The sequence below is a fragment of the Amblyomma americanum genome, chromosome 1 (assembly GCF_052857255.1).
Source record: "Amblyomma americanum isolate KBUSLIRL-KWMA chromosome 1, ASM5285725v1, whole genome shotgun sequence".
Classification (NCBI taxonomy): Eukaryota; Metazoa; Arthropoda; class Arachnida; order Ixodida; family Ixodidae; genus Amblyomma; species Amblyomma americanum.
In genome coordinates, this window is record NC_135497.1 from 137672473 (window position 1) to 137688623 (window position 16151).

Sequence of the window (16151 nt, forward strand, 5' to 3'; positions counted from 1 at the left end):
TAACACGTAGGGAGCTTAACCCTTTATATATACCCAGTGTTATGTTCTTCATTACGCTAACATAAAATCGCTTGCTTACCTTCTTTCCATTAATGGTTGGCTTGAAATGGAGCCAACCGAAATGAGCAGTCAAGGGATGTCCTCCTTTTGCAATCCGTGATTGCCGCGAAATTGAAGATGCAAGCATTCTATGACAGGCAGACCATATAAGCATTCATAACAAAAAAGAAGTCTTAATTTATCCACTTGTGCCTTAATTTTCTTGTTTCACTTGCTGGAAGAGAAAAAACTGCAAGCAGCTCGCAGGTAAAAACTTCGTTCAATGACTGCGCACATTTGCATGACGAACTCTGTGTGTTCTCAACACTTTCGTAGGGCGTTTCCCTTACTGTTCAGCTTGGAGTGTATCATCGCGCGAGCTCTAAAGGAGCATTGAAAATTGGTGCCGCATGGAATAATGATAATAATAATAATAATTGGTTTTTGGGGAAAGGAAATGGCGCAGTATCTGTCTCATATATCGTCGAACACTTGAGGAGGAAGGAGGGAGTGAAAGAAGAAAGGAAGAAAGAGGTGCCATAATGGAGGGCTCCGGAATAATTTCGACCACCTGGGGATCTTAATGTGCACTGACATCGCACAGCACACGGGCGCCTTAGCATTTTGCCTCCATAAAAACGCATGGAATGGGCCTCAAATCCCGGGTGCTATGCTGAGAACGTGAGATTTGCGGCAGTCAGGAAGTGGCACTGCACAGATTTCAGTTAAGCAATTTGGTTTTTGCTAAATTTTCGGCCGTTTTTATTTTATTTAGCGCGGTAGAAGTGTATTCAAGCACAATGTGAGGCGACTGTTGCAAGTGGACACTTGATAATCGCTTTATCGAGAACTTTTGCCACTTTTTAAGTGAGGCTTGTCTACACTCCTTCTTCTAACTTTCTTTCATATCCCCTCTCCCTTTGTCATTATGCCTAATGGCAAACATCTCGAATAAAAAAAAGTAAAGCTAAAATAAAGACAAAATTTAAAAGTTGGACCAGCAGGATCGAAACCTGCTCTGCCGCATGTGAAGCAAGTTCACTAACCACTGCACTACAGAGCATGCCTGCTGTGCCACCTCTATAAAGGCATCTAGGGAACTCTGGAAACGAGGCTGCCGATAAATTGGCCCAAGGTCTGATTTGCTGGGCTCAGGACAGTCTCGATCCAGGATTCTCAAGGGAGCGGGCGCACACCTTTGCGGAGCTCACGCAAATACCCCGTTTGGACCGTCGGACTTACCCTCCTCCCCACCCCTCTCTTACGCACTCCCAACAGATCCTCTTTAGACGCCTCCAGACCTGCTCTCTGTCATCCCCTCAGCTTTTATCCCATTATTGCGGCACATCCCCTGCATGCTCCCTATGCGGTGACCCCCACGCCACACTCTCCCATATCCTTTTCGGCTGCCCTGCTTACCCTCCCCCGCGGGGACAGCACGCCATCTCGAGCTGGGAGGACTGGGAGGTCCTGCTTATGTCTGCGGACCCGACATCGCAGCTTGCTGCGGTGACTCGGGCTGCCGACGTCATGTCCCGGCATGACCTACTTGATGCAGTGCGGGACCGCGCAGTGGCCCAGGGACCCAGCTGGGTCTAAAACTCACTTGCTGAATAAAGTTTTTCTGTCTGTCTGTCTATGGAATTATAGCTCTCGCTACATTTTAAGCGGAAATGACCATTTTTGCCTGATTTTCGTGCTCTCGTTTGAGGCAGTTATCATTCTAGGCCTGACAAGAAGCAAAAAGTAGAGATAGGAAGCATACCGAGTACAAGTCTAGGATACTTGGACGTTCGATTTAATTGTGGGGATTTTGTTAGGTACTGTTATGGAAATATTGACCACAGTGGCATCTAGGAAAGTATAGCACTCACTGCACTCCAAGCGGAAATGACTATTTTGGCCTCATTTTTGGGGCTCTCGTTTGCAGCAGCTGTCGTTCTAGGTCTGACGGAGCAAAAAGTAGAGATAGGAAGCATACTGGGTACGAGTCCAGGATACTTGGACGTCAGTTTTAATTTGGGGGCAGCTGTGGAATATTGTTATACCCCTGTCACTCTAGGAAATTTAATGTAATTCGGGTCGAATGGCATTCACCCCTAATGCCATTAATCTGCTGCTACATGGGAACATTTTATGTCATTAGGTTTGAATGACGTTCGCCATCGAATGAGTTCGCGAAACTCATTCGCATTCACTGTCGAACCAAATGTGTACTCTGGACACCATACGTGCAGCAGAAACAAGCGACGCGAAAAAATAGTGTGCGCATTGTCGAAGTTAGAAATTGCATTTATTTAGTTCTGCTAAAAAATGTTAATTTTGGTGCGAACCTCTTCACACTTGAAGCTGTCGTGGATAGCTATTGCTCTCGGTCTCAGCAGCAGTGAACGGCAGTGGCCGAGCATGAAGCAGGGCCTTTCCCGCGACCGCCGATCATTTTGGGTTGCGTGTTTCCTTTTGGTTGGCATTCCATGTTCGTTTAGCTCGGAAGTACTTAAAGATGCAATTGAGTGCTTCACCTTTCGGAAGTCATTTCCACGCACCGCTGTGTCAGCCATTTTGTTTGTTTACATTTATGGAATTTGTGGCTGACTTTGTATTTGGCTTGGCTTTTGATGGCTTAACTGGTGCAGAATGGCCAGAAATAATATTTTAAGCTTATATTTTTGCTCAGAAATGTTCTCACCCCCTTTTAAAACACTGCACAACAATTTCTAACATCTTTAATGCGTGTTGATGTGTTTGAATTGTACTATTTTTTGATCACTGATCGTCACTGCCATCATTTTCTAATGCCATTATTTTTTATCGTGTAGCACCAAAAGAGATCGAATGACATTCGATTGGAATGACATTAAATTTGCTAGTGTGACAGGGGTATTAGTTACTGTTATGGAAATATTGACCATAGGGGTCCATTCTTCTGATGAGTAGCAAAATCTTTCTTTTAAAGTGTGTCTATCGCTTGTATCGAGTAGTTGAGACTGCCACAGAAAACCAGTGGGGAATGTTTTTTACTAGAGAAAACCACTAATAGCAAAAATATGCAAGCCTGCCAAGGGGAGATCTGCAGATATATTAATTGTCATAGTAGAATCTTATGATATATGGAAAAATTGTGTTCATAAACCACTTCCCATCGTTGCATCCATTATCTAGAATCAGCTGCGAAGTGCTGACACTCCACGATGGACCGATAACGGCATAGCCGGCAGTGCTTAGCACGACAGCGAGGAGTGATCACAATCTTCTCAGGGCGATTCCTGCTGCACACAGGCAACGTAATTGTGAGTGTTGATGAGAAAGCGATGCCTAAGTCGCTTTCGTTGACTACTAGGGGTGGTAAATAAAATGATTCCCCAACCAGTTCCATGCCATTTGTGAATTTCCTGCACTTTGCCATTGCCTGAAATGAAGCCACGCCCTAAGCTTCTGCCAGTAACCAAGAAAAAATGCGAGGTGGGCCATCACTTCAGCAAGTGATGAAGGGCAGGAAATTTAAATGAGCTTGGCAGCATCGCCCGGAGCACGATGCTAAACTTCATGCTTTGTTTTTTTTTTCTTCTTCTTCTTCTTCTTCTTCATGCTTTGCTTAGTACAGGTTTTGCTGGGACTGCTCGGAAACACCAGCGGCAATCCTTCCCCATCAACGGCTATGCCTGCAGAGTGACATCAGCAATACCGCTGCAGTACCTGCCTGATTGCCCGACAGTCGCGCTGCATCTGACAAGACTACCGCATGTGGAGAACTGCGCTGTGACGTACACATTGGAGCGTCCCTTCGGCGCTACAGCGGCCCCAGTGACATCATCTGAGCACTATAAAATCCCGGTCCATCCCCCAGCGCCTTCCAGTGGGCTTGGCAGCATCGCCCGGAGCACGATGCTAAACTTCGTGCTTTGCTTCATACAGGTTTTGCTGGGACAGCTCGGAAACACCGGCGGCAATCCTTCACCCATCAACGGCTATGCCTGCAGAGTGACATCAGCAATACCCGCTGCAGCACCTGCCTGATTGTCCGACAGTCGCGATGCATCTGACAAGACTACCGCACGTGGAGAACTGCGCTGTGACGTACATATTGGAGCGTCCCTTCGGCACTACAGCGACCCCAGTGACATCATCTGAGCACTATAAAATCCCGGTCCATCCTCCAGCGCCTTCCAGTGGGCTTGGCAGCACCGCCCGGAGCACGATGCTAAACTTTGTGCTTTGCTTCATACAGGTTTTGCTGGGACAGCTCGGAAACACCGGCGGCAATCCTTCACCCATCAACGGCTATGCCTGCAGAGTGACATTAGCAATACCCGCTGCAGCACCTGCCTGATTGTCCGACAGTTGCGCTGCATCTGACAAGACTACTGCATGTGGAGAACTGCGCTATAACGTGCACATTGGAGCGTCCCTTCGGCACTACAGCGACCCCAGTGACATCATCTGAGCACTATAAAATCCCGGTACATCCCCCGGCGCCTTCCAGTGGGCTTGGCAGCATCGCCCGGAGCACGATGCTAAACTTCGTGCTTTGCTTCGTACAGGTTGGTGAAAACTGACCTTCTCATGTTTCGGTAAGAAGCAATTGTGTTTGTCTGGTGGTGCTGCCAAGCCCTGGCCTTGTTTGTGAATGCGTGACAGAATCGTTGCGCATTATTTGTTTGCGGTTAAAGCTCAGTGGCGACGTTGAGGAAAACCCTGGTCCAAATGCCTATAAAATAGAACAAATTCTTCATACTGTCACATCCATAAAGGCTTCCCATAATCTCTTAGAAACGGTCTGCAAAGTGTGCAAAGCCGGCTTTCCGAAATAAAAATGAGTCTTGCCTCCCTTCAGCTGTACAATGAAAAGGTACAAAAATGTGAGGAAGCCTTGAGTGTTATGCGCAAGCAGTTAGAACAAATGAACAGCAAACTTGATGGTTTTGAAAACAGAAGTCACCGGAACAATATTATCATTTTTGGCATAAAAGAACACAAAGGTGAAAGCACTTAGGAATTTGGAAAACGGGTCAAGAATGACCTATTCAAAGGCACTCTAGACATTGATGTTAGATCTATCAAGCGTATCCACCAGCTAGGAAAAAGTAACGCAGATCGTGCACGGCCTGTTATACTCAGATTATACGACTCCTCGGAAAAAATAAAAATCCTTCAAAACTGCTTCAAACTGAAAAATAGCGACTGGTCAATCGCCGAGGACTATTCCGTACTGGTCCGTGAAGTACACAAGAAGCTATGGCAATCATCCAAGATAAATCGAGACAATGGTGATAAGGTAGCTCTGATATTTAATAAACTGAAGATTAGCGACGGCTTGTACATGTGGGATAAAAGCGAAAACAAGCGAGTTCTGCTAAAGCGTGCCGAGTGTGCACCAGCCAAAAGTGCTGCAGATAGCAGTGACTGACCACAAGCTTCAGCACCATTTACACTGCTGTGTTTCAATGCTAGAAGTATCGTTAACAAAACCGAAAAATTTGAAGAACTGTTGTTGCTGTACTCGCTGGATGTAGTTGTAATCACAGAAATCTGGCTACATTCCGATATACATGACTCAGAAATAGTTCCCAGTTCCTACGCCTTAATCCGCTCAGACCATGATGGGTGAAGAGGCGGTGTAGCCATTGCAATAAAACTAGACCTCCCTTTCCAGAAAGAATGCGGCATACCAAACCATGAAAATGTCTGGTGCACTGTCAACATTAAGGGCAACTTGGTACTAGTGGGTGGCATATACAGGCGACCGAATGCGCCAATTGATTACCTTCTTCAGGTGCACGACTTCCTGCATAGCAAATTTAACCCTCGTGCAAAATTCATCGTCACCGAAGATTTCAATTTGCCAGGCATCGACTGGACAAATTTAGCAATCGGAAGGAACGAAATAAATACAGTGAAAGCTCGTTAATTCACAACTCGTTAATTCGAAATTTTGGATAATTCGAAATAGTCATCGTGGTCCGGTCTCCACAGTGCATAGAAGTCTATGCACTTAACAGCTCGTTAATTCAATCAAAAATTGGCGCCGCCACCCATAATTCGAACTGCGCGCCGCCAAGCGCCGCTGTTGAAAACCATCGTTGGAAGCTTTCACGGCAGAACGATAGATGGCACAACCATCGGGGCGCCGCTAGGGTGCTGGAATAAGTACTAACCAGTCTTTCCTGCCGTGACTGCTTCGAGGAACAATGTTTTAGTGTTTTAGCCCTCGTTTTGCACGCCGCTTGCTGTGAGCTTGTGTCCGCGAAATGTGTTCGCGTGGGAAATACTGCGCCAAGACGGTGAAGGAGAAAGTGGCGATTTTACGCGAGGTGGTTGAACGGAAGGCCAGCAAAGTGGGAATTATGAAAAAGCACGGGATTCCACCAAGCACGTTGTCGACCTACGTCCGAAATAGGAAGGCCATTGAGGATGCCTACGAGGCCGAAGATTTCACCAGCAACAGAAAAAGACTCCGATTAGCCAAGTATCCGAAAATTGAGACCGCTGTGATCACGTGGGTGAAGGAAATGAGAAGCGCAGACATTCCACTGAGTGACTACGGTAGCCCTCAGAAAGAAGAAGCAGAAGATGATAACAGATTGTTTTGCTAAATAAATGTTTTTCGTGCCCTCCGGTCATCAAACGCGTCCATTTTTGCTCACTTTCATTAGTTAGAATTTTGGTTAATTCAAATTGGCCTGAAGGCCACGTGGAATTCGAATTAACGAGCTTTTACTGTAACTGCGAAAAGCTTTTGGATATAATGTTTAGTTTTTCACTATCTCAAGTAGTAAATGAGCCAACGCGCGTCCAAGTAAAAGCTATTTGTGTACTAGATCTAGCCTTTGTGTCTGGTTTTCTCTCTCCTGTAATTAGTGTGGAATACAGGATTTCAGACCATAAATTGCTTTTTCTTACTTTCCCTCCCCTGCGCCACCACGCTGTCCGTAATGACAGTAGCTCTTTCGTCACTATTAAAGACTACAGCAGTGCAGATGATGTAGGTATTATAGATCATCTAGAAACAATCCTCGATAGTTTTTCTTGTGCAGAATCCCTTAGTGTAAATAACCTACGGCTACAAGTAAAAGCAGCGATAACACAGTGCGAGGCAAAATTTGTACCTACAAGGATAAAACGAATAAAAAGGAAAACCCCGTGGATTACACGTACCATCATTCATCTGAAACGAAGACTACAGTGAATGCGCAGAAGAAAAGGAAACAGTTTTCAGATAAGCAAACTTGCGAGCAAACTAAAACTGGAAATTAAGACCGCGCGGGAAACGCTCCTCTCAACAACTTATCTAATTTTATTACTCGCGATCCAGGAAAGTTCTGGCGGTATTTATCGAGCCCTGAGCCCCGTGTATCACAAATGGAAATAGACGGTATGGTAGTTACAGACCCCCATATTATTGCAAATTCTTTCAATCAATGTTTTCAGTCTGTATTTACTCGTGAGCTTGCTACAAGCGCTACCATAAGTGAACCACAATCACTGATGCCGGATATTGTGATTACTGAGACAGGTATAGTGAACTTGCTTTTGCAGATTGATGTCAAAAACTGTCCTGGTCCAGACAACATCTTAAATACATTTCTGAAGCGATACGCGGAACAATTGGCCCCGTTTTTGCACAAAATTTTTACACTTTCTTGAGAAACTGGCATCCTTCCATCCGACTGTGTGCAAAGGCCATTCCAGTTCACAAAAGTGGCAGCAGGCTGTCTGTAGATATGTATAGACCAATTTCGTTAACTAGCTGCAGCTGCAAGCTAATGGAGCATATAATCAACAAATCCATCACAACATATTGAGAAGAAAATAACTTAATTTACGGCAGACAACACGGCTTCAGAAAAGGAGTGTCAACAATCACTCAGCTCCTAGAAATAACAAATGATTTTGCAAAAGTGATCGATACCCAGCTTCAACAAGCAGATGCCATTCGGAGTGACTTTAGGAAAGCATTTGATTGTGTCCTACATTCTAAATTAATCGACAAGCTTCGTACTATTGGCATTAACTCAAAAGTAATAACCTGGATAAAATCTTACCTCAGAGGTCGCACGCAATATGTTGAAATGAACAATGCACAATCCGAACGACTGAACGTTTTCTCCGGGGTCCCAAAGGGACCCCACAGGGACCCCGGTCTTGGGATTGATCCTTTTCCTAATATATATCGGCGATATCCATGCCTGCACTGAACCTGGAGTAAACAATAAGGCTCTTCGTTGACAACTGCATTCTGTACACTACAGTACGTACACCGGATGACCAGTTAAAATTAAATTCTTCTGTAAATAACATTGCCAGGTGGTGCGAAACATGGGGAATGGAAATTAATATCAACAAATCGTCTTGCATCTCATTTACTCATGAAAAAGTGCCTCTTGTATATTCTTACTTTTTATTTTTATTTGATTGCCAATCTTTATTCGCTTACTGAGGCGCTGCTATGCCTTTGACAGCCCAGTGACCAAAGTTTATTATCTTCAAGTTTATAATATTTAGAAGCCGCCGCGGTGGCTGAGTGGTTGCGGCGCTCGGCTGCCGACCCGAAAGACGCGGGTTTGATTCCGGCCGCGGCAGCCGAATTTCGACGGAGGCAAAATTCTAGACGCCCGTGTACTGTGCAGTGTCAGTGCACGGTAAAGAACCCCAGGTGGTCAAAATTCCCGGAGCCCTTCACTACAGCGTCTCTCATAGCCTGAATCACTTTGGGACGTTAAACCCCCATAAACCAAACCAATTTATCAGGATCTAACATAATGAGGATGGATACGGTGAAGTATTTAGGCAAAACATTTACCCACAAGCTAAGCTGGAACACTCATATAACCAACACGTGTGCAGAAGCATTCAAACAGCTTAGCTTTCTTCGTAGAAAACTGTCGGCAGCTCCTCCTCATCTAAAGCTAACAGCCTATAATACACTCATAAGGCCCATCCTTGAGTACGGCATCATCATTTGGAGCCCTCATCAATCATACCTCAGAAAACAACTAGAAAAAATTGAAAATAGGACCCTTCGGTTTATTTATTCCTGCTACTCATACAATTACAGCATATCTTCCCTGCGAGCTAAAGCGCTTGTCCCTACTCTTGCTTGTCGGCGACGCGTAGCTTCGATGAAGTTTCCTTTTCTTCTTTGCAACGATCGTATAAGAATTGATAAATATCAGTACATCAAGGCACCTTGTCATCGTTCAAAGCAATTAAACCATGAAAAGTGCATTAGACCCATCTCTGCGCGATTCAACACATATAAATTCTCATTTTTCCCGTTAGCCATTGAAGAATGGAATAATCTGCATCACGAATTCATATCTTTCTGGAAAACTAAAGTCATTCTTTGTAAAACAGAATTTACAATAATAAAAAAAACTTTTGCAATGTCTCGAGCTATTCACCGCGAGTGTTTTTTCTTACCTGTGCCTTTTGGCTATCATGTTGGCCTGATTGTATTGTATCTCTTCGTGGTTTCGTCATTCTCTCCAGTGTTTTAGTTGCATCCAAAGGAACGTGTATAGCGATGTGCATGTACTTTGACAGTCGATGGTATCTTAACACACTGCATATTTGTTATCAGCCTATTAGATTTGTCTATCCTGCTGCAATGCACATGTTTTGTGTCTTGTGTATGTTATACTGGATATGCTATTGTTTTGTATAACTGTCCCATTATTTTGCCCGCTCCTGTAAGAGCCTAATTAGGCTGACAGTATGCCTAACTAAAAATTAAAAAATAATTTGGGAAAGAATCACTATATCATACCAACCCAGCAACGGTTTGATAGAACCAACCTTCCAGCAAAGTTAGCATGGCAGCCGCAGCAGTCATGAAACAGCGTCCCGCTACTCGCAGAATCACAAACCTTGAGGAAATAAAGTTGCTCCTGAATGTTTTGAGATGCAAGACGAGCAAAGGACATGTATCGCTATTTAGGGACCAATTGCGATTACAGCGTCGTTGTGAGATTGACACTCGCGCACCACAACTTCGAGGAAGTCGTGATGCAAAGGTACTCATCTTGGATATTAGGCGCCACGCCATACAGTCAGTTTGCCTGCAATTTCCCTGTTGGAAACCTGATTATGTCGATGGGAGGTGGTGCGTCCACACCAGAAACCAGCCAGAACTCACTGAAATGAGTTCTAGTTAGTCTTGGTGCTTCAAAAATATGCCAAAAACTTTTTTCCCTGATTTCTTAAAACTGCATTTGTGACACAATAAAAAATTCTGGAGGAGCAATATCTCCGGTACTGTATTAGCTATTACTATAATTACATTTTTACTTGAAAGATAGGTCTTCAATAGTACCAAATTTAACCCATTGTTTATTTCAGAACATTTTCAAAATAAATCATTTGTCTCAGTCGCTAAAATGAGCATTTTCTTGGTCAAGTTTGACCAGCTTTAGCTTTCGTCCAAATCGTCCTAGAATGCTCATTTATGAATTTTTGAACTCTTTGTTACACTACACATTAATACTCCTGAAAGCAGAAGATTAGACAGACGTCGCTGTAGCTCAGTTGGTAGAGCAAAAGTGAAATTCAGAGGAAGCGAAATTCAGAGATTGTAGGTTTGGATTCGACCGGCGGCATGCGGTTGTTTTTTCTTCTGCTTTCTTATCAGTCATCTTTAAGCCGTAAAATGATAGCACTTAATTTTCAAGTAATGAACATCGTAAACTAAAAAAAAAAAGAAACATCCCCTCTAGAGGCTCCTTAGTTTCGGTGACTGTTTGCTTCCTTCATGTATGTCATAACAAGTACCTCTTTTTCTTCCCTTGTCTGCTCAGTAGCTTAACCAACGCCTCGAATCTAGCAGTCTTGGTGTCGTAGATAGCATAAAACGATTCTTGCGCAGCTTCCGCCCTCACCGTTCGATCGCGTTCCTATGTGGCACTCACAATAATACAGGACGTACTTCGTCTGCTGCTATGGACGACGGTGGTGCTGGTGAACACTCTCAAGGTTTGTTTACACTACGCATAAATGCCCCCGTAAGCAGAAGATTGGACAGCCGTCACCGTAGCTCAGTTGATAGAGCACCAGACTCAAAATTCAGAGGTCATGGGTTTGGATCCCACCGGCGGCATGTAGTTGTTTCTTCTTCTGCTTTCTTATTGATTATCTTTAAGCCATACAATTAGAACACTTAATTTCTGAGTAATCAGCACCACAAATTTTTAAAAAACTGCCGCTATGCTCCTTAGTTTCGGTGACTGTTGGCTTCCGTCATGTTGGTGACTCTAAGTCATTTATAAATTGAAATCTTCTGCACAAGATGTAATGTTTCCTGGCCAAGCTTACTGTAAACAAAAGACATACTCTCATTGATATGTCGAAAACAGTCTGCTGCAAGAGGAAACTGTTTGCAGTTTTGGAATCGGCAGAAACTGTTTTCATTGTATGGGTATTTAACGTCCCAAACGACTTGGCTATGAGGGACGCCGTAGTGAAGGGCTTCGGAAATTTCGACCACCTGGGGTTCTTTAATGTGCACTGACGTCGCACAGTACACGGGCCTCTAGAATTTCGCCTTCATTGAAATTCCACCACCGTGGCCGGTATCGAACCAGCGTCTTTCGGGTCAGCAGCCGAGCACCTTAACTACTCAGCCTACGCGGTGGTTACACACACACATGAAACCGTACTAACTGTGAAAATGTGGTGTAGATCTGTTCATAAATAAAAAAAAAATTGAGGTGATCGATGGCTCGATCTGACAGCAATTCGTAAGCATGACACGATTTCATGGCACATGCAAGGTTCATTTATCCAGGAACACTTTATATATACATTTTGCCTCACACGAGCAGCCACACTCCTTGCACATGGTCCATCACATCTGTGACAGACACGTTCAGACTTGCCAGAAGCGCCTGTGGCACTAACTCCCGCTACGTCCAGCCTTCGCTGCTCCGGCCACCTCCCCTCCCTCTTGAGCGTGCGTTCTATTTTCTTCACTTGATCTCGTCTCTGCACTCTTGGCATGCTTTTACGCATCTATTTCCTCCTTCCTTCCTCGGTCTCTTTTCTTCGCTCTCTCTTTCCTCCTCGCCACTCGTTGCTCTAAACATGGCCTCACTCGACGAATAGTTTTCACCGTCATGGGCCCTCTAATGCTTCAGGCATTAAAAAATAGGTGTAAGACTAGGGTCCTCCCATAATTTAATCTGCAGCCCACCTCTACAGTGCCCCTCATAGCCCTTATATCACTTCAGGACCCTAAACGCCACAATTTACAATATATAATGAAAAAAACTTCACTCTCTTTTCTGCTTTGTTTCTTAAGAGGGCTCACCAGGTCCAAGGTAACTCATCAATTAACTTTTTGCATTCATAGAGGGCAACACATACGCATCATCAAAATGAGGTAAATTATATTCCACTCCAGATGTGTAAATCCCACAGTGACACAAAAGTATTAGTTTTTTCGCGTGTACAAAGTAGAGCAAAACCGTGTTGCGTCTCTGCAGCCAAGGCTAATCGGGAAAGGGATGGAAGTCTGTCCCCGTGCCATGGGGAGTGGGCTCCTCAGCAGTAACAACCCCGTACCGTCCCTCCAGCTTCCCCCTTCACCACTCAGCACCCCTCGACCGGACAACAAGCAAACTGCCTGCCAGGCCTGCCTGGTCTCTGCTGCAGTGCCACAGAATGTTGTCCGCGGGTGTAGTGTGAGAGGCTTCCTGGGCCTTCGGCTATTGTCAGCAGCCACTTTTTGAAGAATGCAGCAGGAGCACATCTTATCAAATTTCTGTCATATAGTGCTTTGTAAACAAGGACAATGGTAACTATTGGTACCAAATACAAGGTCAACTAAATATCACTTGCCGTCAGAAGTGCTTGTTTGTGGTGTGGACAAAGCCCCAGCATTGAGGCAATATCCAGAGATAAACCCTTTTGGAAGGGCGAGATGGTGCCCCGGTTCAAACAATTTTTAATTCACTGCTTGCTACCAGAGCTCGTGAACCGAAGCAGGAGCCATGGCTTTCTAGTTCGCGAACCTGATTATATCATCGATGTGCAAAATAACCATTTGCTCTAGCAACCTTTGAAGAAAACTTCTAAAATGGAGGACAGCCAAGAAATCGCTGAGCAAACCTATCCTGGCAATGTTGTAGAGCGCCTGTAAGAATTGGACATACATCCAGACCCGTGCATGCTTCATTGTGCCAAGGCCGTGGTTTATACTGATGCGTAGGTGCACCATGGTGATGATTCGAATAAACTTTCTGGTATGCTTAGTAATCACTCCTGAGCCGCCGATTACAGCTCTTCTTTCTCATTTTGTTCTTTTGCTTGCCTTTAGCGTAGCAGTCCGTGATCTGCATCTGCGTGGACCCAGCTGCACGTGACAGCTGGTGCCTAGAGTAACCTAGGAACCGAGATTGCGCTCTGCTAAATCTCTATTTTCTTCCCTCATGGTTGGTTTGAAAAGTCCGCCAAAAGTGCCAACGGGCGCTGTGCCTCGCCTTTCTGCACAGTCCATTTCCTTGTTCTGAGCGCATTTCCCCACCTAGGGCCACCTGCTAAGGCTGGCTCTCAGTCATTTGTTCCTATGGACCTTGCAGACGTTACTGCGAGTCATGCACACCTTCTGTGGCCTCAAATCACCGTCACCAACCACATGCCACTCCCATATTCATAATTCAGAATAAAAGAAAGAAAAATAAAGGACGAAAAACTAAAAACATGGGAGTCTTGAGGACTGGGAGAAAATTAGTGTGCTACACCATCATTTAAGTAAATTGCTGCAGAAGTAGTTCCTTTAATTTTTCGTTCATTGTTTGCAATTTCACACCAAACCAAATCAAATTAGCATGGAAAGGCGAGAGGTATGCTTTGGAAATGTACTAACAGTGTACGCCTACCACACGTACGGGCTTTGTACACAAATTTAACCATTGCATAAGTGCTTTCTTAACATAATTCAGCTTCGTAAAATTGTGCTGCTTTATTAGAACTAAGCTGGTATTGGTTTATTTGAAAATAATAAATAAAAGAGAATAAAATCTGAACAGAAGGAAAAGTTCGATGGCGGTTGTGGAGCCCACACACTCTTTTTTTTCTTGAAAAACTGGCACCTGTCTGCTGGACTTAAGTGTGCTCCCGACAGTGCACCTTCGAACTATAACATGGCACTTTTTTGGCTGTTGCGTCTTATGATCACACTGTTGCAAAGTGTGCAAGGTTTTCATTCTGGTGCAAGTGCAGCGCTTCTTGTTCAGCGCGATGGCCGAAAACATCCCCACTCATCTGCTGGCCAAGAATGTTATCCATGCTTCATCCTGTCGTGCCCCCTCCCAGTTGGTTTTGGTCACCCATGTAGGTGTTAAGCCTTCGCAAGTGAAAATTACCTTCCTCCTCTAGTTTTAGGGGAAGGTTTGATGTATGCCAATCGTCTGCGTCGTAGCCCTGCCTCACCATACATGCTTTTACATTCTGCTGTATTGACTGAGTTGCTTCTGTTCGTTTCTGTGTGAAATTGTTTTTTTTTTTTTTGAGGCAGCATGGTATGCGATTATCAAAATTGGAGAGTGGGGGCACACAAACACGCGAGTAGCTTTCTGCAGAGACTATGCACACGTGTACAGTAAGTGGACACCATCTGCGTCGATTAGCCTCGAGTTTCACTCCCTCACCCAACAATTTGAAAGTGTGCATGGTTGCACAAAAAGGGGGGAAAAAAAGACAGCAGTACAGCCCAATCAAAAAAAAAAAGGCCAAGTTTATTCAAGCCCCAATCCGAGAAGTCCCGCGCACATGAACACAGTGAACACGGCCGAAGAAGAGGTTGGCGATAAGAGTACAGTATTTTGAAAATATCCCAGCGCCAAGTGAAGCCGCATTGTATGAGTTGCCGCGAATTTTAAATCCACACAGAAAATATACGCAACAATTTCAGAGCCTGCAAAATGCAATCCACAGGCTCAGTATGGATGAAAATTATGCCTTAACAATGCGGAAAGAAAAAGGGGGGAAATTTGTGGACAAAATTTTGGTAGTTAGCTTATTATTTTCAGAAGACGACAAGAAAAAGTGGCATGCTTAAAATTACGATTTTTCTGGATATTTGGCTATGCTTTGTAAGAATTAAAGCATTAATAAAAAATTTGTTCTTAAAATTTCTTCGCTTTACTAAAACTAAAAGCGTTGCCTTAACTCTCATTAAAATTTGACCAAATCTGGACACGCTAGAGCTTCTGAAAGTGCACATGTATGGGTGCTTGCACTTTTGAACCCTCTTAAGTGGCACACTTGTTTTGCAGTGATGTAGCCATGATCCTGCAAGTTTGCTCTGAAATTGTTGTTAGATTTATTACGCTCAACTATCTGCATGCTTTTTTGCAATCTCAAGACACCATTTAGACCAAAATTTTATAGCAAAACTGTGCATGAAAGCATTTCAGGATCATAATTTATGGCTACCTCTCTGCCCACTTGTACACTGATAGTCAAAAGTTTATGGAAGGTGATATATTAACAAAACAATTTAATTTAATCACTATCTTTGATCACATGCTGTAAAATATATCCTCATGAGACCTCGTGTGCATAATAGTGCACATTTGTGTTTTATGGAATACTTAAAAAACGCATCACTCTTGCAGCTTAAATGCCATTGGAATTCAGAGAGTACTCACTATGCTCCTACGTAGTAAGCGTTTCAAGTGTGAAACAATAGGGGTGCTCTGAGCAGTCTTCCAAGTTGGTTGATTTGTCTAAACCAGATTTCTGCTTCCAGTGGCCAAATAGCTGCCAAGTCTTGTGTGGTTTTCCATAAGATATCTTGGAATTTTGATTTAAATATGCATTCTCTCGTTTATCTTGTATGTATCTAACTAAATATACGCCATAAAACATTGTTGCATGTTTATGTAGGCCCAGTGTCCCGTAGAAGAGGGCATAGAGAAAACTCTTAAGGGAACTGCTGGATCTACGGCTGTGAGATTTTGTGTGTACATTCACAGGACCATCGGGGGGCTTGATATATGTATTTAGATTAATGCTGACAGGCCGAACTTTTGCTCGGGTCTGACGAGAACATGGAGCCTAATTATGCATGTGCAAACTGCATAGTGCACCATTAAGTCTTAAGCTGTGCGGCCTGT

At 44.1% G+C, this 16151-nt stretch overlaps 1 protein-coding gene across 6 annotated transcripts in view; it reads left to right on the top strand.

Moving 5' to 3' along the window:
* The window catches only part of LOC144113727 (transcription initiation factor TFIID subunit 4B-like), a 121383-nt gene that overhangs the window by 91781 nt on the left and 13451 nt on the right, over nucleotides 1-16151 (top strand). The window lies entirely within an intron of this gene.